Source organism: Ictidomys tridecemlineatus, chromosome 11, assembly GCF_052094955.1.
Source record: "Ictidomys tridecemlineatus isolate mIctTri1 chromosome 11, mIctTri1.hap1, whole genome shotgun sequence".
Taxonomy (NCBI): domain Eukaryota; kingdom Metazoa; phylum Chordata; class Mammalia; order Rodentia; family Sciuridae; genus Ictidomys; species Ictidomys tridecemlineatus.
The window spans coordinates 6,127,803-6,149,011 of record NC_135487.1 but is presented as its reverse complement, the minus strand read 5'-3'; the positions used below and the strand labels follow the sequence as shown (position 1 = coordinate 6,149,011).

The following is a 21,209-nucleotide window of genomic DNA, read 5'->3' as shown; positions in this document are numbered from 1 at the left end:
CAAAGAAACTGGAGGGGCTGAGGCTGTAGCTCAGTGGTAGAGCATGTGCCTAGCATGCATGAGGCATTGGGTTCAATACCTAGCATTGCAAAAAAAGAAAGAAACTTGGATTGTTCCCACAGTAGGTTGGAGAATACCTGAGTGGCCATGAACTTGAGCTATTAACCAGAAAAAAAAACTTGGTCTCTATGCTGCTCCTGAACCATACTGTGAGAAAGAGAGGGCCTTGGAGATTATGTAGCTGGCCTTCTCTTATGGTTGGGTAGCAGTGGCCCCTGGGGACTAGGTAATTCCTTTGAAGTTCCAAGCAGTTTGTACATTTCCTTATGGTGCCTGTCACTTTATTCTCTTATTTCAGGTCCATGTGTTTGCACATGACTTCAAGCTCTCTGAGGCTAGCATCTCCATTTGATTCATCTTGCATCCCTCACAGTATATAAATTGGTGCCCTACACAAAGTGTAAACTCATCAAATATCAGTTGACTGACCCAGGTGTCTCATAACACCTAAAACTAATCCTCCAGAATTCTAACCCTATCCTTGTCATTTCATCAAACTGTGCATCCTTGCAGAATCCTTTCTGGGTACCACACGGTGGAAACCCAGCAGCCTGTCCTTCACCATGCTCACTGTATGGGCAACCCTTCCATGACAGGGCTACTCTCTCTTCAGTCCTGTCTGCAGGGAACAGCTGCCAAGCGTGCTGACCAAGTAGTTATTTGACACTCAGCAAATATGAAGTGTAGCTCTTAATTAGAGCATGGACTTTGTGCTGAGACTATCTGGGTTTGGATCTTGATTCATCCGTCATGAGCTTTGTAATCTTCAGCAAATAATTTAACCTCTCCAGGTCTGAATTCCCCATCTATAAAATAATAGCAACTCCCTCAAGGAGCTGTTGGAGGATTAAATTAAGTAATACTTTTTGATGCTCCGAATAGCACCTAGCACTTGGTATGGACTTTGTTGAAGTATTATTTTCTACCCTTGTTACTGGGGATGAAACCCAGGTGTGCTCTACCACTGAGCAGTGGTCCTTTTTAAAATTTTTTGAGACAGGATCTTACTAAATTGCCCTGGCTGGCCTTAAACTTGCAATCCTCCTTCCTCAGACTCCCAAATTGCATGGGTTATAGGTGTGTGCCAATGTGCCCAGCTAGTATTAGTTACAATTTCATCTTTAAATTGATTGGCATATTAAGCACTGACTATGCTGTTGTAGGTACTAGGGATATAACCAAGAATAAAGTAGCCAAGACTGGTGGCCCAATGAAGTTTTATCTTCTTTATGTGTGTGTGTCACTGAGGGTGGAACCAGGGCCTCAGGCATGCTGAGCATGCCCTTTACTACTCTGCTACCCACCCAGCCCTGAAGTTTGTCTTCTGGTGTGACAGAGTAGTAAATAAATAACAAGCAAACAAAAGAATGCAGGCTGTCGCACTTGCTGGGGTTGCAGGCCTGTACCACTATGTGTGGCCCCCAGCCCTTTCTAAAAATTATTAGTTTTTAAAAATGCTTTTATGAGTGCAGTAAAGTTATGCATAATAGTGGGGTTCATTTTGACATCATATGTGCACGGGAATATAATTTGCTCTATTTCAGTCCCTGGTACTTCCTGTTCTTCCCCTCCTCCCCCATTTCCCCTTACTCTCCTCTACTGTTCTTCTATGTATTTATTGGTTTTTTTAATCAATAATAGAGATACACATAGGTAAAATTCACTGGCATATTCATGACTGTACATCACATAATTTGGTCATTTTCATTCTATGGTTCCTCCCTTTTCTTATCCCTCTTCTTCCATCCCCTTCCTCTACATCACTGATCTCCCTTCTATTTTCGTGAGATCCACGCCCCACCCCCCCTTTTTTTTCTTATTTTGCTCTAGCTTCTGCATATGACCCTTGATCCTTGACTTCCTGAGTCTGGCTAATTTCACTTAGCAGGATGTTCTCCAGTTCTATCCATTTACTAGCAAAGGTCATAATTTCATTTGTCATGGCTCAGTAAAACGTCATTGTGTCAGTGTACCATATTTTCTTTATCCATTCATCTGTTGGAACAATGGCCGTTAGACGCCTAAGTAGCAATGCTGTGACTATATGCACGTTGTCAGGCCCACGGGCCTCTCAATCCTTTAGAGGAGAATGCTAACTTTCTTTCCTTTTATACAACACTAAAATTAGATTTTGAGACAGGGTCTTGCTAAATCACCCAGGCTGGCTTCAGACTTTTGATCTTCCTGCCTCATCCTCACAAGTGAGAGTCATAACTTTAGCTAGTTCTGAGGGGTGACTTTTGAATGGATACTTGGATGGTGGCCCTAAGGTTCATCTTTGTGGGCAGAGAGAACAAGAGAAAAAAATCCCAGTGGGCCTAGAGTATGGTAAGCAAAGAGTTAATAGGGCCAAGGTCTGTGGCTGTGGTAAGGAGTTTGGATTTTACTCTTGAACTCTGAACAGTGGGAAGTTGCTGCATGGGAACTTTTCCTGGGTCTCTAAGAGAATATTTGAATCCATACTAGGAGCAATCAGGACACTAGGAAGAACAGCTGGAGTGGCATGACCTTGTCCTGGGAAGGCCTTTGTGGGCCAGCTGGCCATCAGTGAATTTTCCCATCAGGGTCCTCATATCTGTAGCCCAGGTACTCAGATGACCTAGGAACCCTCAGCTCAGTTGACCAAGGGGCTGCACATTCCATCGAGTGTTTTCCTCCCCCGAGTCAGTAAGTCATTTGCAAACATTTCTTTCTTTTCCAGTACTGGGGATTGGTCCCAGAGGCACTCTATCATTGGGCTACATCCTCAGCCCTTTTTATTTTTTACTTTAAGACAGGGTTTAAGTTGCCCCTGCTGGCTTTGAACTTGTGATCCTCCTGTCTCAGCTTCTCAGGTAGCTGAGATTATAGGCATGCCCCACCATACCTGAGTACAGTGAATGAGTATGGCCAGCCCTTAGCACCTTGTCATCTCTAGTGGCATGTTGCATGTTCTCTGTTCTGAGTGTTAAAGCTTCTTATCTTTTTTTTTTTTTCCCCTTGGCAGTGCTGGGGATGGAACCTAGCCCTCATACATGCTGAGCAAGTGCTCTACCACTGAGCTCCACCTGAGCCCAAGCCACTTATCCTGGCAGTGACTCTTCGGCAATCTTGGAGTTTTGCTGAAATTTTTCATTGGTGCCTCATGGGCGTGCTTACACACAGATAACAGTTTCTGGAATATCAAGAGAGAACTGACAGGTTTCCTAGTCACCTTCTCTTCTAGCCTCCTGCCAACTACCACCACGTCCACTATAGAGGGTCAATCTACACAGTCACCCCTGAGTACCTCCTGCTGATTACTAGATAGAAACATGTGGTGCCTAGAAAACATTGGCTTTCTCTGGTCTGAGCTAGTAGGATTGGAAACTCAGCAGCACCCTCAGAAAGGGCCTTTCAGTCCCAGGGGCTTAGCTCACCCAGAGTTGGCTTCTAGCCTGTGCAATGGCCAGCTTTTTGGATCCTCCTGTAGGCATGCCACTGTTAGTTATTGTCCATGATCACTGCTCTGCCAACCTTGAGAGGCCAGCAGGAGTTGCTAGAAATTAAATAGAACTTTTGTATTATAAGTCATGTTCAGGGTCCTGGGGCATTTCATTGGCAGAGTTGAAATCCCTGTTAGTCACATGTCATCTGTGGTCTCATAAAAAGTAAACAGTGGGTACTGTCTTTTCCTCATGTAACTGGTTTTCTCATTATGAGAAGGATATGAGCTCATTTAGAAAATGAGAAAATGAATGGTAACAGCATTTTAAGTACATTGTCTCATTTAATTTCACTGTAGTTTCTGAGATATGTGCAGTTGTTACCATTTTACATATTCAGAAACTGGCCTAGAAAGGTTAAGAAATTTGTTTGAGGTTCAGCTCATTGGGAACAGTCTTGGCAGCATGGCTTCCAAGCAAAGCTCTGAGCAACATGTTATACATCATTTTTCAGATGAAACTACAAAGAGAGAAAGAAAAAGGAAAATCTCCCTTAAGCCCAGTGCAGGTGACATGCTTAGGGTAGCCCGAGTTAGTTCACTGGCTGCTGCAAAGGATTTGAATACTAGGCCCTTTCCCTGTCTGATTTGACCTTGGGCAAGCTAATTAACCTCCCTTTGCCTCACTTTCTCTGACTGTAAATGGGGATAATGATACTTGTGCCTTCATAGTTCCCAGGAGCATTGTGATGTTTGAGCCAAAGTGCTTTTGAACTTCTTTTATGAAAGAGAACTGGGCACCAACTGCTGTTATACTCAGTTATTAAAGACCTATTATGCCCTGGTCCTCTACGAAGCCTTGTTAAAAAGGAAAAGACAGTAATCCCCAGAGGGAAAGAATCCTTCCAGGGTGGGCATAGTTGGACCCAAACATTGTCCTTCCCAGGTTTCTGAAGGATCAAGTGTCATGAATATGTCTCCATTTTTATGGCAGTGTTGTTGTGTGCAAGGAGATGTTTGTGCTTCACATCACAGCAGGATTCTGAGCACTGTGGGAGTAGGCCACATAGGGGGCTAGCAGGATTGGTTCCCTATTGTGTAAGCCAGGAATGACATGCCAAGAGGAGGTGGTTGTCTTCCATTTGTTCTCCCTGCCCTCTTCCTACCCGCAATGACTCATTGATTGAGTTAATATTTAGGGGCTGGTTGTGTAGAAGAGCGATAGGGCCTTGTGCAAGCTAGGCAAGTACTCTGAGTTTCATCCACAGCACTGTCAAAAAAAAAAAAAAAAAAAAAAAAGAAGAAGAAAAGAGAAAGAAAAAATTTAGTGAGGTTTTTTAATATTCTGTAGCCTGGGCACATAGCATTGTAAGGGGAATGCTATGGCAGATGGGGTAAAAATAGTTCTCCATTCAAGGCTTGTAGGCCAGGGCCAGGAGGCTCATTATCTAGGAGGGCCTTGTGAATGAAGAAAGAATGTGCTGGTGAGAGTGTCATGCCTCTGAGGAGGAGAATCAGAATACAATTTCCAGATATACACCTCAGCCCAGTGGTTACCTGTTCTAGGTGGCCATTAAGGTGGTAGGCTACACTGGCTCCCCAGAAGAACAGGGAAGATTTTTAGATTATGTCACAGGTGACAGAAGTGGCACTTGGTATGGGCATCTTTAGCCACAAAGAGCACCTGAGCAGCCCTGTATAGTAAGAACTCTACTTCCACTTATAGCCTTGACCTTTGTTTCTTGAGGTGGGATCACATTGAGGGTCTCTGCCCAAAGGTTTTGCTGGGTTTTGGAATTCTGTCTCCAACTTTTCTGATGCCTTTTGTACATAACAGTCACCTGATCTGTCTTTCCAGATGTCCTTCCTTCCCAACAGTTCTTCCCACTGCCAACTTTGGAAAACAGGCATTTGGTGGCAAATGGACTATGGGGGTTTCTGGTGTGCCCCAGAGTTCCTGAAGAAATGGATGCATTAGACACCTGTGTCTCAAGCCCCTTTTTGGGGTCAGTATATGCAGAGTAAGGCAGAAGTGGGGTTCCTGTTCCCCACATTTGCCTAGCAGCAGGCCTCCAGGTCTCTCGAAGACCAAGGTTAGGGAGGCTCAGTAGCTCATGTGAAGCACTCAGTGTTCCTCTGTCCCTCCAGCCAGGGCTGGTGTGGAGAGGGCAAAGGGCTGACAGAGGTAGCTAGCCATGTTTAGAGGGAGAGGAAGGTGCCAAGATGGCATGGCATGGCATATCTCTGGGTGATGTTATATATCAGTGGTGGGCAGTGTGCCTGGTGCCAGTCAGTTACCCCTTCAGTCTGGCAACAAGGGAAGAATCATGCAGCATCTGATCAGGAGGAAGTGGCTGGCACAGTGAGATCAGGTCACTCGGTACACCTGGGCTGATGCTGCTGTGGCTGGAACCTGCAGCAGTGCAGTTGCAACTGGAAGAATGTGACCCACTTCCACCTCCTCTCCCACGTGGAGAGCTGGGTGGGAGGCTTTGAGACCAGATCCAATTAAGCCTTTTTCAGGCTCGTGTATAACCCAAGAATCCAACCCACATGTTTCCTGCTGCTGGAATCCCACGGTCTGCTTCCCTGATCTGAATAACAAGCCCAGGGCGAATGAAGTTACTGCCTGTCATTCAGCAACCTTGGATTCTGCCAGCGAGGCTTCCTGCAGAGATCAGGGTCCCTTGTGGATCAAACATCTTTCACAACATGGGTCCCACCCCTGTTCTTCTGATTAAATCACTGGGTAGCTCATGGACCAGTTTCCAGACCTCCCTGACCAGACAGAGGCCTCACAGTCTCTTGTTAGGCAGCCCAGCTTCCCAGAGACCCATCCTGACCTTCACCCTCTCTGAACATTCTTCTGCTGCAGGACTGTAAAATAAGATCTGTTTGGGACCCTCTACTTTTCTTCAGGTAGAGGACATTTTGATTTTATATTTGTAATTTCTCATTTCTTTTTGTGTGTGTATGGGGAGGAGCTGATTTACATACCTAAAGTTGTGAGAGCTACTAGGATAATTTAGGAGTTTAAGATGGTAAAGTGGTAGTTCTGAGCCCTTGAGTGATCCTATCTTATTTACGAAGAAGGGAGCAAAAGGTGGTAACTATCAAGGTCAAGGTAAACTCTGTCTAGGCCGAAGGAGCCTGTCCCTGATCTTGTGCTCCACACTGGCCTTGCATCCAAGGAAGAGGCTCCCTGTTTCTCCTCTCAGCGCCATTGGCACTGCCCCCAGCCCTGTAGCACATGGCCTTCCTCTGCCAATTGCTGGGGTTGCAGGAAGATAGGGTGTTTGTGACTCTTAGGAGGGAATGGTGGGCTTCTTAGGCAAATGAGCTCTCTGTAGGGTGTCCCTCTAGACCCTCAGTCAGCTTCCTGCCTGAAGCAGCCTTCTGGAGCATGTGGTAGGCACAGTGAAGCCAGTCAGCTGAAGCTGAAGCCTGGTCTTCTCCTCCCTCCTGGGGTGGGGGTGGTGCTGCCTGAGAGGTCATGGGCACCCCTCTGCCCTGCTGACCTCTGCTCTGAATGGTGGCTACTTGCTCTGCATCACCAATCTCAGGCCCAAGAGCGATAAAGATGGAGACAAGTGCTCTACATCAGACATGGCCCTGGCCAGGAAGGACTACCCAGAGGAGCTCTTCTTTTACTCTGATCTTCTGACCTCATTCCACTTACTTTAAAGAAAAGGTTCATTCTTTTTGAGTAGTTAATAGTGCAGAATTCAAAGGGTTACATGGTAAAAACGAAATCTTCCTCCTTTCCTGGATTTGTAGCCACATAGTTCACCTCCCCCAAAAGTGACCACTCTTAACCAAGGCCTTCGTGTCTTTTGTTTGTTTTTGTTCATAGTGCTGGGGATCAAATCGAGGGCCTCTTGCACTCTAGGGATGTGTTATACACTAAGCTACACATTTTTTTCAGTTCTTGAACTTCCTGCATGCTAGTCACATTTTGTACCACTGAATTATATCCCTAGCCCCCAGAGTTTTGATTTTTATGTGACTAGATTTTGTAAATCTTTTGTGACTTCTAGGTTGGCTTTTTTTTTTAGAGAGAGAGAGAGAATATTAATATTTATTTTTCAGTTTTTGGCAGACACAACATCTTTGTTTGTATGTGGTGCTGAGGATCGAACCCGGGCCGCACGCATGCCAGGCGAGCGCGCTACCGCTTGAGCCACATCCCCAGCCCCGACTTCTAGGTTTAATTCCATGTAGTTTTCTCCCACTTTTCCTGTATTTTCTTCTTTTTTTGGGGGGGGGCTACCAGGGATTGAACTCAGGGGCACCCCTGAGCCACATCTCCAGCTCTATTTTTTGTATTTTTATTTAGAGACAGGGTCTCCCTGAATTCTTAGTGCCTCACTTTTACTGAGGCTGGCTTTGAACTCATGATCCTCCTGCCTCAGCCTCCTGAGCCTCTGGGATTACAGATGTGTACCACTGTGCCCAGCCTGTATTTTCTTCTAATATATTCACACTCTGTAAGTGTAAAACTTTAATCCAAAACCAATATATCAAACTCAGTCTAACCAGAATTGGGGCAAGCTTGCATTATGCACCTCCTAGGGAACACTGATAATGTCAGCTACAGCAGTTTATTTCCAAAATGTTTTAAATTCTAAGTAACAATTAGCCAAATCTAGATTATGGGAAATCCTAAATTATGGTTCTGAACTCTAAAAAATGTTAATGTGTTGATAAATAAAGAAAAGCTGACAAACATTCCAGACTAAGGAGGTTAAAGAGAATGGGAACCCAGGGCCATCAAGATCCCTTCATTAGGTCCTCAATTAAAAACCGGTAAAGGAGCCTGATATGGTGGTACATGCCTGTAATGCCAATGGCTCTGGAGGCTGAGGTAGGAGGATTGCAAGTTTAAAGCCAGCCTCAGCAATTTAGCAAGGCTCTGAGCTACTTAATAAGACCCTGTCTCAAAATAAAAATTAAAAAGGACTAAGGATGTGTCTCAGTGGTTAAGCACCCCCACATTCAATCTCTAGTACAAAAAAAAAAAAAAACGGTGGGGGGAGAAAAAGAAAGAAGAAGAAAACAAACAAACAAAAAACAACAGTAAAGGCTAAATTGAAGGGGGAGGATTGTGAACATTTGGATATGGTATATATAGATATGGTCTGTGTAGAAACCATGGTTCTGGGTTACTATTAAATACCGTGGAGTAGCTTGGCATGGTGGTATATGTCTATAATCCAGTGACTGGGGAGGCTGAAGCAGGATGATTCCAAGTTTGAGATCAGATTCAGCAACTTAGAGAAAACCTGTCTCAAAATAAAAATAAAAAGGGTTGGGAATGGGACTGGAGTTGTGGCTCAACGGTAGAATGCTCGCCTTACACATGTGAGGCTCTGGGTTCGATCCTCAGCACCACCTAAAAATAAATAAATAAAATAAAGGTATTGGGTCCAACTACAACTAAAAAGTAAATATTTAAAAACAAAACAAAGGGGTAGGAATATAGCTTAGTAGTAGAGTGCCCCTGGGTTCAGTCCCTAGTACTGAAATAAATAAATAAATAATTTAATTTCTTGGGGTGAAAATGAATGGCATTGTGGGTATCTAGGAGAGGGGCATTAGGAGATCCTGAATGAGGGTGTTCAGTGAAGTGATGTGATATCAAATGGTTCTAGAAAAAGAAAAGGGACTGGGAATATAACTCAGGGGAAGAGCATTTCCTTAGCAAGAGCCAGGCTGTGGGTTGAATCCCTAGCACCATTAAAAAAAAAAAAGAACGTAGGGAGGCAGGGGAAGAGAGAGTTAAAGACATGTATACACCCACTTATGCCTACAACACAGAGAGGCATTAGACAAATATACCAATAGGTTATCAGTGGTGACTCTAGGGGCAGGGTATTTGGATGTGCATTGTACATCTGAGCTTTTCTTTCTTTTTTTGGTGGGAGGGTTCTAGGGATTGAACCCAGTGGTGTTCTACCACTGAGCTATATTCCCAGCCCTTTTTTGTATTTTATTTAGAGACAGGGGCTCACTTAGTTGCGTAGCACCTTGCTTTTGCTGAGGCTGGCTTTGAACTGCCTCAATCCTCCTGTCTCAACCTCCCAAGCCACTGGGATTACAGGTGTGCACTATCACGCCTGGCTTCCTTTATTATTTATTTATTTATTGTGGAGCTAGGGATTGAACCCAGTGCCTTATGCATGCAAGGCAAGCACTCTACCAACTGAATTATATCCCCAGCCTTTATTTTTTATTTTGAAACAGGGTCTTATTATACTGCTTATAGCTTCGCTAAGTTGTCAAGGCTGGCCTCAAACTTGAGAGCCTCCTTCCTCGGCCTCTTGAGTAGCTGGTATTACATGCATGCACCACCCACCATGCCTGGCTTCTTTTACCTTTCCTAAGGCTTTGAAATTTTTCAAAATAAAAGGGTAAGGAAAAAACAAAAAACATGACTTTGTTCCATCTGGAGTTTACCTTGACTCAGGCCCCTTGCCTTTCTCCTGGCTCTCCTGGGCAATTGTCCTGGATTTCTGGTTTCTTCTGCTTTGTGCAGCCTGTGAAATCATTGTTTTTCTTTCTCTTAGGAACATCTTTGGTTGTGTTATCTTGTTTAGGACCGGGAAAGTTTTTATAACAAAAGTCATTTAAATGACTCTTCTAGAAGCAAGGACTAGCATGCTGTCACTGGTGTGTTGGTGCCAGTCTTTTTGTTTATTTTTCTTCTTGTTTACATTGCATTGTGTGCCCCAAATAAATTTGCAAGAAGTTTTGTTCTCTGGGATCTGAGTTTTGCAAGACAGCAGGTCTTGCTTGCCTTCTGGGAATACAGGCTTATAAAGGCTTCTGGCTTTCATTTTGTGAAATGTGACAATCTTATATGAGTCCTTGGTCTACACTCAGGAGTCTTTTTGGCAGGGGAGCTCTTCATGGGCCAGCTTTGCCAGGAGCTTCAGCTTCTGTGGTTTGGTGGCTTTGGGAATGAGGGATTATAAACGGGTGGTGAGGATTTGGCTCCTGAGCTATATTACCAGGGTGTGGCCAGTTCTGGATGCTTATGCCTGTGCCCATTAGCAATGGAGCAGTTTCTTGGATCCCTCATGCCAACCCCCCTAGCCTCTAAGCCCATTCCTGTCTGCTCTCCCAGGAACTTTCCCATAGTGGTCCTGACCTTGAGCAAACCCTCCTGGGAGATGTGGCATCATGTTTGCAGTGCCAGATGCTATCTCCCCATCTCTTTTGGAACGTGTGCTTGGTGGTCTTCCCACACCTCCCTGCAGCCTCCACTGTCATGGTCTCAGGCTGGATGATGCTTTGTGACCCATTAAGATTGTTCCTCATTTTTCCCCTCCAGTACTGGGGATTGAACAGGAGGTACTTTATCACTGCTGCATCCCCAGCACTATATATATATATATATATATATATATATATATATATATATATATATATATATATATATAATTTTTATTTTTAAAGAGAGAGAGAATTTTTTTAATATTTATTTTTTAGTTTTCAGCGGACACAACATCTTTGTTTGTATGTGGTGCTGAGGATCGAACCTGGGCAGCACGCATGCCAGGTTAGCGCGCTACCACTTGAGCCACATCCCCAGCCCCCCAGCACTATATTTTGAGACAAGGTTTTGCAAAATTTCCCAGGCTGTCCTTGAACTTGTGATCCTCCTGCCTGGGCCTCCAGAGTCACTAGGATTACAGGTGTGCACCCTTGAGCCTGACTACAAGTGTTCCTCTTGATACCATTTCCCCAGCAAGTTAGTGGAATAAACACATGGGAGTATCTTTGTTTAAAACATTTTGTATTTTGATTATCAGCTTGTTAAATACTTGGGAGGAAGGAAACTGAGCCCCCAGTACCCCTAGGGGAAGGCTTCCTCCTTCCTTGGATTATGTTTTGTTTGGAGGAGCTACAGCGCTGCCTGTGTAGTAGAGCAGGAACAGTTACCCAGGCACATCAGTGTGGCGTTTATGCTGTGTGGGGTCATGAATCTTCCAGTGTGTGGCACACTTAGCTATGTTTACAACTTAAATGAACACACTTATATTTTTATGCAAATTAACACATTCCTATACAGTTAAAACCTGTTGGAAAGAGGCTTGGCTTTACACCTTACAACTTTTTTCTTCAGTTTGGCTTCAATGAGTTCCACCCAGGAAGCCACCCCTAGGGCTCCCAGCTGAGCCTGAGGAAGGCCATCCCCAGAGCTGGGCTGCTAGGGGCATGGGATATGACTAAGGGACTGAGCTTTCAACCTGTAGGCTATCCAGTTGATTTAAAGACATAACCTTTAGGACTGGAGGTTGGAGGTTCCCTGAGCCCTGAGAAATGGAGGCAATGCAGTAATCTCAGTTCAGGCAGCTTGATTATTTGAACCAATATGAGAGGGAAATTAAGGAGAAGGAGGCAGCAGAGATTGAGTGGGAGCAGAAACAGCTGGGGAGGGTGAGGATTCTTGAGCTGGCCAGCCTGTCCTGGGGTGTTCTGGGAGGCCCTGGGAGCACTAGGCTTGCCCTGCCTAGGCCTACCTGTGACAGTGAGGGTGGCTGAACATGTCTGTGTGGCTCAGAGTGAAGGGGCTGAGTGCAGCTCATGAAGAAATTGGAACAGCCTCCTCTTGTGTCAGTCTTCTCCCTAACTCTTTGAAGAAACATACACACACACACACACACACACACACACAAACAAACAAAAAAACTTTAAAATTTTCAAGTTTAATTAGAATTTTAAACTGTGGCCCTGTAAAAGTTGATGTAGCTATTGACAGTGTGGTTGATGGAGCTTCTTGGGATGAGGTTTACATTCTGGTCATTTCTATAGAGACCCCAAGCTCTGTGGAACCTCTTGGCCATGCCCCTTCCCTGGTGCTGGGAATTGAACCCAGGGCCTTATACATGCAAGGCAAGCACTCTACCAACTGATTTATATCCCCAGCCTTTAGGACTGGTCCTTCAAGCCTAAAGTTGACTGGAAGCACAACTGAGTTTTTCTCTTGGGGACTTCAGCAGCACAGCACATTGGGAGTATTTCTGGTATGATCTAGCTCACAGGAGAGAAAAGGAGTCCCTCTGAGGGCAGGGGATGTGGCTCAGTAGTAGAGTACTTACCTGGCTTGCATTAGGACCTGGGTTCAATCCCTAGCACTGCCAAAACCAAAACCCAAAATGTTAAAAATCAATGGCGCTGGGTTCGATCCTCAGCACCACATAAAAATGAAATAAAGATGTTGTGTCCACCGAAAACTGAAAAATAAATATTAAAAATTCTCTCTCTCTCTGTCTCTCTCTTTTAAAAAATAAAAATAAAAAAAAATAAAAATCAATGGTCAGTGGGGGAGGGGGGCTGGGGTTGTGGCTCAGAGTTAGAGCGCTTGCCTAACATGCGTGAGCACTAGATTTGACCCTCATCACCACATAAATATAAAATAAAGATATTGTGTCTGCCTATAACTAAAAAATAAATATTTTTTTAAAAAGTCAGTGGCGTGGGGCTGGGGATGTGGCTCAAGCGGTAGCGCGCTCGCCTGGCATGCGTGCGGCCTGGGTTCAATCCTCAGCACCACATACCAACAAAGATATTGTGTCTGCCGAAAACTGTAAAATAAATATTAAAAAAAACATAAAGGAACTCACTTTGAGTCTTTAAAAAAAAAAAGTCAGTGGCGTGGGGCTGGGGCTTAGCAGTAGAGTGCTTGCCTCGCACATGTGAGGCATTGGGTTTCATCCTCAGCACTACATAAAAATAAACAAAATAAAGGTGTTGTGTGTATTTACAATTAAATAAAACATTAAAAAAAAAATCAATGGATTTGTCCTGTGGGTGTGGTGGTGCATACCTGTAATCCCAGTGAGGTAGCTTTGTGAATTCAAGGCCTGGGAAGTTTAACAAGACCCTATCTCAAAATAAAATTTAAAAATACTGGGGTAACTCAGGGGTAGAGTGCCCCTGGGCTCGATCCCCAGTATCCCCTCCCAAGTAAGTAGTCCTTCTTCCAGCTCACAGCATGGTCTTCGGATGCCGTTGGTCAGGAAACTTCCTGGCAGAGTCACAGCCCTGGAGAAGATCAGTTTGGGTTGGGAGACCTCTTATGCAGAAGCAAGCTGAGAACTCCAGCCCTTACATTCACTTATAAATAGACCTGGGCTCAGGACTCTGCATTACCCACCCCCTGGAACCTGCCAGAGGTCGACTGTCCTGAGTCAGGCTGAATTAGAGGAAGATCTGTAGCCGGATTCTGTAGGCGTGCTGGTTCCTGACTTCAGGTCTCAGGCTCCAACTTGGCCAGGATTCAGGGCTCCAGCTGTTCTCTGGGAAGAAAAGAGAATCTCTTTTTAAATGAAGCCCAGCCATGCCTTTATGCCTTCTGTCCTGTTCCCCTACTGTGCAGAGAATAAATCTCTACTTCTCTTGGTGAGAACTGTAGAGCCCAAGGTCATAACCCTGGATCCTGAGTGTTCTGTGCAGCCCAGGAAACTTCCTCAGCTCAACAGTCTCTTCCCGCTGGCATTGTTCTCCACTGACCTGCAAGGGCTGAAGAGCCAGGTGCTCCCCCATCTATACAAAGGTAGATTTCACCCAATTCGTGACTAGAAGAGAGAGGAGTTCTGGGGAACTTTTTCTACTTGTTGGATCAGAATCACAAGGATAAATGTTTATTTATTTATTTTCAGTACTGGGAATTAAATCCAAGACCTTGAGCAAGCTAACTAGACAAGTGTTCTACCACTGAGCTAATCTCTAGCCCATAGGATTAATGTTTTCAAGAATTAAACAGGTATTTTACATCAGTCAGTTATATGAACATTATGTATACAGCTACAGGCTCCTCTGTTTCCTGAATGTTTTGATTCTCGGGTGTCAAATACAAATTATAGGAGGAGCCAGGCACATTGGCACGCACCTGTAGTCCCAGCTACTCAGGAGGCTGAGGTAAGAAGATCCTGTAACCCCAGGAATTTGAGGCCAGTCTGGAAAACAGTGAGATCCTGCTTCAAAAATAAGTGAACAGCTAGGCACAATGGTGCATGCCTGTAATCTCAGAGACTTGGGAGGCTGAGACAGGAGGATCATGAGTCAAAGCCAGCCTCAGCAACAGTGAGGCACTAAGCAGCTCAGTGAGACCCTGTCTCTAAATAAAATACAAAATAGGGCTGGGGATGTCACTCAGTGGCTGAGTGCCCTTGAGTTCAATCCCTGGTACCCGCCCCCCCCCCAAAAAAAATAAATTGGGATTGGTGGCACATGCCTATAAACCCAGTGATTTGGGAGGTTGAGGCAGGAGGATTGCAAGTTTGAGGCCAGTTTTGGCAATTTAGTGAGGCCCTAAGCAACTTAGGATGGCTCTGTCTCAAAGTAAAAAAAAAAAAGGGCTGGGGATATGGTTCACTGCTAAAGCACCTCTGAGTTCAATCCCACAGTACCTGAATAAATAAATAAATAAATAAATAAATAAATAAATAAATAAATAAGAAAAGGGTTGGGGATGTAGTTCAGTGGTAGAGTGCTTACCTATCGTATGTGAGGCCCTGGGTTCTATCTCCAGCTCCTCATCCTCCAAATAAAAGTAAATAAATACATAAATAAAGTTTAAAATATAAAAATAAGAATTGCAGGAGGCCATTGTTTTGGACTAGACTTATGCACCAAACCCTAACAGACCAGGCTGAAAAATAAAAAATGGCACTGGATGAGATGATACACACTTACAATCCTAGCTACTCTGGAGGCCAAGGCAGGTGGATCACAAGTTGAAGGCCAGCCTAGGCTATATAGCAAGACCTTGTCTCAAAATAAAGAAAGGTTTGGTGATACAGCAGTAGCTTAACATGTATGAGGCACTGGGTTGAGTCCAGTACCACAAAAAAAAATTAAAAATAAAAATGGAAGAAGAACAAATGGAGCCACTAATGCTAAAGTTTGACGATACAATAAACTGATCATTTGAGAGTAAGTTGCAAGCATGGAGACAATTAATCCTTGAATATCTCATCCTGTGTCTCTTAAGAACCAGGATATTTTTCAACATAACCACAGTATAATCATCACATTCGACCCAAATAACATTGATACAGTTATCTCATCTCAGATACTTCCCATTGCATTTCCGCCACTGCCCATTAATGTCCTTTCAGGCTTCCCTCCACCACTCTGGATGCCATGAGGACCTGTTGCTGACTGTGGTTGCTATTCTGCCTTGTCTTACTTTCTTATTGACCTCTGGTTGGCAGCAGGTTGGAGTCTGGCTTGCTTGCTTGTCTTCCTTCCTGCCTGCCTGCCTTCTTCTGTAAAGTGGGTTTTCATTTTATTTTGTTCAAATGGATAATGTTTCTATCAACTACTGATCTAGAAGGGGCTGAGAGGATGGAGGCAAAGCATGGACTCAGATCCAGGCCCAGCCACCCATTAGCCTCAAGGCCTCAGACAAGTTACTTACTCTCTCTGAACCTCGGTTGTCTCATCTAAAATGTGACTAATTCCTGCCTTGCAGGCTTTGGAGGTCTAGAACGAGACAAGTATGAATGTGATGATTCCATGCCTGGCACTGAGAAAATGCTGCAGCAACAATAATTATTGTTCTGCAACATCCTCTGGCTTCACACAGCAGGAAGGAGCTTTGGATCACGTTGGAATTTGGGTTGGCAACCTCAGGACAGATTCCTAATCCCAAACTCACTCATAAGATTGGTGCACCCTGCAATCTCCCTAACTTAGCCAAGCTGTCATCAGGAGGCCTGTTTTGCTTGTGCTCTGCCCATGGAGCAGAGTTCCAGAACACTGACTGAGCAGTCTCTGCACTGAGGAAGAAGCAGTGTGGAGTTTGTTAATTAAGGTCGTTGCTCCTGAGGCCTGAGAGGTTTGCCTGGGATGTTGTTGCAGTTTAATTACTGAGAACAAAAAGGGTGGAAATTCTCTCTGGTGCCCCCTTTTTTATGTTGCTGGAGAACCTCAGATGCCACCTGGGGCTTCAAGTCAGCCCTCAGCCCTGTCTCCCTCTTGCGGACCTTGAGTGCATTTTACCTGCTTATATACTGGAGAGTAATAGAGTTGAGTGTTGAGAGCCTGCATGACCTGGATTCACATCTTTCTCCAGTCTGGACAAGCTGGGTTATCATAGCTGTTGTCACTTCTCTGCCCAGGTCCTCATTGTGAGACCTAACAGGCACATTTTTGGTGAAGACTGAACAGTTATTTATTTGAGAGGTTGGAAGAGTGCATGGCAGACAGGAAGCCAGAGTACCTGTGAGCTGCTTCCTACAGCAGGCTTCTCTAGCGGTGGCGATTTTGCTTCCCAGGAGACCTGAGGCAATGTCAGAAGGAGATTCTGATTCCTGCAGCTGGATGGAGGTGCCCTCAGTGTTTAGGGGGCAGAATCCAGGGGTGTTACTAATCCTTCCAGAATGCTCAGGAAAGCCCTGCAACAAGGAACAAATCAGTCCAAAATATCTACAGGGTGGGGCAGGGTGGTACACACCTGTAATCCTAGCAGCTTAGAGGGATCAGACAGGAGGATTACAAATTTAAGGCCACCTCGGGAATTTAAAATTTAGCAAGCCTAAGTAACTTCCTGAGACCCTGTCTCAAAATACAAAATAAAAAGGGCTGAGGATGTGGATCAGTGGCAAATTGCTCCTGGGTTAAATCCCCAGTACCCCAAAAAATAACTAACTAAAAATAAAATGCCCATGAGGCTGAGGTTTCAGGAACACTGATATGTGACCAGGGCAGTCCCCAACTTTTGAGCCAGATGGGGACTGATGGTACACATGGAGGGAAGACATGGAGAGAAGAGGGGATTTTAAGCCTTTTAGGGGGGTGGGGGGCATCTGGGAATTAAACTCAGGGGCACTTGACTACTGAACCACATCCATAGCTCTATTTTGTATTTTATTTAGAGACGGGGTCTTACTGAGTTGCTAAGTGCCTTATCATTGCTGAGGCTGGCTTTGAGCTTACCAGACCCTCCTGTCTCAGCCTCCCAAGCCACTGGGATCTTAGGCATGTGCCACCATACCCAGTGGATTTTAAGCCTTTAAAAAATAAATAAATAAATATTTATTTATTTTTTAGTTATAGGTGGACACAATATTTTTATTTTATTTGTATGTGGTGGTAGGGATCGAACCCAGTACCTCACACATGGTAGGCAAGCGCTCTACCTCTGAGCCACAGCCCCAACCTGATTTTAAGCCTTTTAATTCCCCACCCTCCACAGCACTAGGAAGGAACCCAGGGCCTTGCACATGCTAGGTGAGCACTTAGGACACTTAAGCCTGAGCCACATCCCTGGCTCTTTTAAAATTTTTACTTTATTTTGAGACAGGGTCTTGCTAAGTTGCTTAGGGTCTTGCTTATTTGCTGAGGCTTTCTTTGAACTCAGGATCCTCCGGCTTCAGCCTCCAGAGTTGCTGGGATTACAGGCGTGAACCACCACGCCCCACTGAACTCTAACTGTTTTAATCTCCTATTGACTTCTTTTTTTAATATTTATTTTTTAGTTATAGTTGGATACAATATCTTTAATTATCTATTTTTATGTGGTGCTGAGGATCGAACCCAGTGCCTTGCTCGTGCTCTGTGAGTGCTGTACTGCTAAGCCACAACCCCAGCCCCATCCTGTTGTCTTCTTATCATTAATAATAGTAACTGGTATTTATTGAGCACTTGCTGGGTACCAGGCACTGTGCCAAGTACTTTTTATATTATCTACTTTCTGCAACCTTCCTTGAGGCAGGTGCCATTATCTCCCACACAGAGAGATGGGGAAAGGAAGGCTAAGAGGTGGGAGAGGTTCTAAGGCATCTAAACCCAGCTCTTCATCCTCTCACTAGGCCCACGATACTTGTGTCTCCCTCATCTTGGTTGGTCAGAATGGCGACCTTCAGCAAACTGGAGATTCTCTGCCCAACCTCCCACCCCCACAGTATGTTGAAGCCTGTGGTCTGCATGCACCACGTGCCCCAGCCTGGATGCTGTGCTCCTTCTACCAATGCTCCTCATCCGAGATCCTGACAGCTTTGCTTGCATTCCTGTCCCTGTGGCCTCTCTGTTTCAGCAGTCAGGGTGGCCTCCCCAGCCAGGGCAGACCAGGTCAGACCTGGGAGGCTGTTCCAGGCTCCCAGCAGCTGCCCTGTTCACATAGGCCAACGTCAGGTTCTCACAAAGGCCTCCATGGCCCTGATGATCAGCTCTCTGTTTCCTCTCCTGCTTTGGCTGCTTCTCTCCAGCCACCCCATAGGCCCCCACCACAGGGCTCCCTCCCCACCTTTCACCCGCCCTGATAGCCCCACCAGCTCAGTCTGTGTGGCAGCTCCAGTTGCCACCTTCTTTGACTATTACTTGCTCATTGCTTATATTTGTTTTATTGTCTGTTTTCCCCCTTTCACTAGGTTGTATGTAGAACTAGTTTTGACTAGTTTTTTTCCACTTCTGTATTCTGGAAAGTATATGGTAGGTACTCATAAATCGATGAAATGGATGAACACAATTCCCAAAGCCTATGCAGTTGGCGTCAGGCCAGGATGGTGTCTCATATGCAAAAACAGCCTGCCCCAGGGCCCCTCCCTGTTGGCTGGTGGTCATTTGTGGAGCCCCGAACTAGCCTGGCATGAAGCACTTTCGCTCCTCGGTGTGTAGGGTTCCTCCCTGCATGTCTGGTGGTTTATGCACTGTTTTGTGGTTTTCTTTTTTTGGTGCTGGAAATCAAGCCTAAGGCCTCCTGCATGCTAGGCCAGCACTTTACCACCAGCCCCAGCCCACCTGAAGTTTTGATTGATGCAACTGGAAGGATGCCACAGTTGGGCTTCTGGTGGTCTGCATCTGCAGATTCCATCGACTATAGATGGAAGGAAATATTTGGGAGTTAGCGTGGCTCACACACCAGTTCTAGATGTTCCTACAGAGAGGAGCTTTGGGCAGCCCATCTCCATTTTAGTTTCTGAAGGATGGCTGGAAGTGAGGACTGCAGACTGGTGGCAGATGTGCAGCAATGAGTAGGATCTGTCGTTCTCCCCCTAGTGGGCTCTGCTGTGTTGCCTTCTTCCTCCTCAGGCCCCCTTGCCCAGGGCCACCACCCTCGCCCTGGGAGAAGCCTGTAGTGGGCCCCCCTTGGATCCGGGATAGGCTGATCTCTGCCTTCCCATTTCTGGGTTGATAAGTTTGCCTGGAGCAATTCTTAGAGCACATTCTTATCTTAGGTGGCCCCCCTCCAGTACAGAGTGAGTGAGAGAGAGAGAGAGAGAGAGAGAGAGAGAGAGAGAGAGAGAGAGAGAGAGTGTGTGTGTGTGTGTGTGTGTGTGTGTGTGTGTGTGTGTGAGTGTGTTTAAGACAAGAGAAAAATAAAGTGGCAGGGAGTATTTAGATCTGCAGGCCCTACGCCCAGCTATGAGCACTTTGCTGTTGGGTCAGCTCAGGCCTGTTGCTGACCCTCCCTCTTCTGTCTGGGCATTGTCTATGCCTCTTCCTGCCCTCCTTTCCTCTGCCCCTTGCCCTTCTCTTCCTTTCTGATATGTCTCCTCCCATCAACATCTTCAGCCTTCCTTCTCTCTTTCTTTTGTTTGAGGTTATGGGGTAGTAACCTTGAGAAGCCCCTCTGTCACTGTCAGCTGACCCAACCTGGAGGAGGCAAAACTGAGATGGAGCCTCTACCCAGCCTAGGATGCTGAGAGCCATTACAGACAAGGCTCTGGCTAGTCCCCATGAACTGTGAGTGCATGACCACGCAAGAGAGTTGCCAGGCAGGCACAAGGATAGGTAAAACTGTGCCCCTGCCCTTCCCCTTAGGGATATAGAGAGAGGTTCCCAGCAAGTGCTGGGTGGGTGCTGAGTTTTGGGAGGATACCGAGAAGGGAGGGGCCCTGAGAACTGGAAGTCTGGGAAGAGAAGGATGTCTAGCCAGAGGAGGTTGGGTGGCCACCTAAGCAGTACTGGCTGTTGAGGCTGACGGGTGGAAGCTCATTAGCAATCACTGGCTTAATGAACACTGCACTGGGGACAGTCTGGGAGCAGTGGGCCCCTCGAAGGCGGGTGGTGGTGTATAGCAGAACACAGCTGTCCTCCCTGCCTTCAGTGCCTTCAGCTGCCCACCTCTTGCAAGCCTGTCCCTCTCACCTCTGGCAGAGCTCTCACTGAGGTCCCTTCGCCCCGCCCTCTCCTTCACTTACACTCAGGATCACAGGAGCCCCCAGACCACTCTGCTCAGGCACCTCTTGATGAGGGCTTGATGTCACTGGAGAAGCTCAGCACATCACCTGGCCTTCTGTGCATCCTGCTGCTACAGCTCAGGCCACTCTGTGTCCTCACTGTCCTTGTGTCTTATAGAAAGTGTCCTCCTGCTGGGAAGTCCCCTCACCAGTGCCCCCTTGACTCATGTGGCTCCTCTTCCCAAACCGTCCCCCCATCCCAGTACTGCCCAGGATGTCTGGCATTTCCCAAATATGGTTGATTGATACCCTGAGATCCAGGCTCCAGGGCCCTTTGCAGCTGCTCACTTTCCCTCAAGGACAAGTCAGCGGCATCATTCTGCTTCTGAGCCTGTGTGGGCTTCGTAGTCCTGGCTCTCCAGCCTGTCGTTTGGGCTCTCACCATGGACCTGGGCAACCTGTGTGTGCAAGGCCTTTCCCCACAGTCATAGCTGCAGTCCAACAGGTCAGGTTTCCAGCAACATGCCCCAGGGCACCTTGCACTTCCCACCCTGTCATTTGTCACAGAGTCTGGGGTGCATTGTCCTGGATGACTTGACTGACATCTGTCT

The 21,209-nt window shown here is 45.9% G+C and overlaps 1 protein-coding gene and 1 pseudogene across 3 annotated transcripts in view; one reads left to right on the top strand and one right to left on the bottom strand.

The window, feature by feature from the left end:
- The window catches only part of LOC120890619 (beta-catenin-interacting protein 1), a 55,904-nt gene that overhangs the window by 3,260 nt on the left and 31,435 nt on the right, over window positions 1–21,209 (top strand). The window lies entirely within an intron of this gene.
- LOC120891096 (U6atac minor spliceosomal RNA) lies at window positions 2,062–2,179 on the bottom strand (annotated as a pseudogene).